Raw genomic sequence first — 3,132 nt, forward strand, 5'->3', positions numbered from 1 at the left:
TTTACCTATAAAGTTGGTATACATTGTTTTTCACACAAAATCTTTCCCATTTCTTTTACCCACCTCTCCTTTCGCCTATCAAATTGTGTGACCTTATGATTACCCTCCTGCTTGTCCTAACCTCTTTCTTCCCGCTCTTCCTTAGATCCTCATACACATTCTAAAATAATGGTCTTGCACAGAATTTATCCTTATGATACTGAATTAGTTCACTTAGCATAATGCTCTCTAGTCCCTCTTAGCTTAGGTAGTGATTTACAAAATCATTGTTCCTATGTACTGCGTGGTATTCCATTGTATGAGTGTACCATAATTTCTCAATCCATTCGATTGTGGTTGGATATTTTGGGCTGTTTCCACGTTCTTGTGATGGTGAATAATACTGCTATGAACATTGGGTGTACAAATCTCCATTTGTGCTTCAGTTCTCATTTTCTTGGGGTATTTACTAAGCAGTGGAATAGCTGGGTCATATGGAATTTCTATGTTCTCTTTCTGAGGAAAAGCTAACCTGACTTCCAGAATGGTTGTACCATTTAACAATCCCACCAACAGTGTATAAGAGTTACTATCTTGCCACATCATCTCCAACATTTTTATTTTATTTCATGTTAAACTTTACCACTCTTAATGGAGTGAGATGGTATCTCATTGTGGTTGTGATCTGCATCTCTTTTATTGCCACTGATTTTTAGCATTTCTTCTTGTGTCTGTTGCCCATCTGAATATCTTCCACTGTGAAAAGTCTTTCCATGTCTTTTGTCCATTTTGTAATGGCGTAATCAGTATTCTTTTCTTGTGGAGACACTGTAGGATTCTGTAATATTTTGATATGATGTCTTAGTCTGAAATAGTATTGTCAAAAGTTTTTCTCTTAGTATGTTTTCTTTTCACTCTGTTGGGAAAAGTTTTTTACGCACACAGGAATTTAATCTTTAAAAGATCGCATTCATGAATATTATCCTCTCCAGACTGTGCATTTCTGGCTATATTGGGCAGTCTTTGCATCACAGACTAGGTTGTTTAAGCTGGAACCCAACTTGACTTTGATGAACTTTATGGCTTTGAACTTTACTCCCAGGTCTCTGATTCACCTTGAGTTGATTTTTGTGTATGGTGTGAGATGTGGATCTTATTTCAGCTTTCTGCAGTTGACAGTCCAGTTTTGCCAGCACCATTTGTTGAAAAGGATATAATTTCCCCATTTGATAGCTTTATTTACTTGTTGAATATCAGTTGACCATAGATACCTGGGTCCATTTCTGAGTTCTCAGTCCTGTTCCACTCGTCTATGTGCCTGTCATTGTAGCAGTACCAAGCTATTTCGTTTACTACCACTGTAAGGAAGGGTTTGAGGCCTGGAAGTACTACAAGTTCCACTCCATTTTTGTTCTTCAGAAGTGTTTTGCTAGAGAGTAACGATGGCGGCGGCTACAGCGGCTTGTGCTGGCGTGCTCCGGGGCCTCCTGACGCGACGACTTGTGGTCCCGGTCCACCCGGGTCTCCGATATAGCCTTCGCCCCATGAGTACCACCACAGCAAGAGATGAGGCCTCCAGAGCAGACCAGGCTGAGACCCCAGACCACAGCTACGAGTCTCTGCGGGTGACATCTGCACACAAGCACGTTCTGCACGTGCAACTAAACCGGCCTGAGAAGAGAAATGCCATGAACAGGGCCTTCTGGAGAGAGATGGTGGAGTGCTTCAACACGATTGCACAGGACTCTGAATGTCGTGCAGTGGTCATCTCTGGGTCTGGGAAAATGTTCACTGCAGGAATCGACCTCGTAGACATGGCTTCAGACCTCCTGCAGCCCCAGGGAGATGATGTGGCCCGCAGGAGCTGGTACATCCGCAACCTCATCACCAGATACCAAGAGACTTTCAATGTCCTTGAGAAATGCCCCAAACCTGTGATTTCAGCTATCCATGGGGGCTGTATTGGTGCAGGTGTGGATCTCATCACTGCCTGTGATATCCGGTACTGCACTCAGGATGCCTTCTTTGAGGTGAAGGAGGTGGACATCGGTCTGGCAGCTGACGTGGGAACTCTGCAGCGACTGCCCCGTATCGTTGGGAACCAAAGCCTAGTCAATGAACCTGCCGCAAGATGATGGCTGATGAGGCCCTGAGCAGTGGACTGGTCAGCCGGATGTTCCCAGACAAGGAGGCCATGTTGGATGCAGCCTTTGCTGTAGCAGCTGAGATTGCCAGCAAGAGCCCTGTGGCAGTGCAGAGCACGAAATTCAACCTGATCTATTCCCGGGACCATCCAGTGTCTGAGAGCCTTAAGTTCATGAGCACCTGGAACATGAGTATGCTGCAGACCGATGACATTATAAAGTCTGTCCAGGCCACAATGGAGAAGAAGGAACTGAAAACTGTCACCTTTTCCAAGCTCTGAGAGCACATTCCCACATCCACCAACTCTGGATCTGACTTTGGCCCACCCTGGTGCCTTCTCACCCAGTCTACTAACTTGTAGTTTGACAAACAAGAATTTCCTTAAGAAAAAAAAAAGTATTTCCTTAAGGCCTTATACTTTGGTCCAGTAAGGATAAAATCTTTTAAGGAACCTGGTGACCTTCTTGGGGCAGGGAGGGGCTGAGATGGGCCTGAGGGCCCCAAGACCAAAATTAGGTGGAAGGTCAGAGACAGGGATCTCTGATTTGTGGAATGAGTGCCACACAGGTGGTGACTGCAGGAGCTAGGGTGGACAGATTCAAGCCAAACATAGAGTCTGTGGACATCATTGTTACTGGAGAAAACAAGACTTTCCTATCCTGGGAATCTTTAATAGTCTCTGCTCAGAGCACAGCATGCTGGGATTAGAGCCTGGGCTTGGCTTGGAGTTTAATTATTAACTCCATTTACAACTGACAGTAAAGCAATAGAAAACTTAAATATCTTGCATAATATAACTTAAGTAAAAAAATCTTACAGCTTGTAGGATAATAGACTTCTTGTTGTTATATGCTGTTGAGTTACCTACGACTCATAGCGACCCTATGTACAACAGCCCTAAACCCTGCTCTGTTCTGTGCCAATACTAACTTTTCACAATGTTAGATGCCTTTGAGTCCACTGTAACTTAGAGCAACCATATGAACAAAAGATCTGAAGTTGGCTCTA

The 3,132-nt window shown here is 44.1% G+C and overlaps 1 pseudogene; it reads left to right on the top strand.

The window, feature by feature from the left end:
- The first annotated feature begins 1,421 nt into the window (after positions 1 to 1,421).
- Positions 1,422 to 2,404, top strand: LOC102846594 (annotated as a pseudogene).
- The last annotated feature ends 728 nt before the right edge of the window (positions 2,405 to 3,132 follow it).

The sequence above is a fragment of the Elephantulus edwardii genome, unplaced genomic scaffold (genome assembly GCF_000299155.1).
Source record: "Elephantulus edwardii isolate Elephantulus edwardi_28Jun2011 unplaced genomic scaffold, EleEdw1.0 scaffold00025, whole genome shotgun sequence".
NCBI lineage: Eukaryota > Metazoa > Chordata > Mammalia > Macroscelidea > Macroscelididae > Elephantulus > Elephantulus edwardii.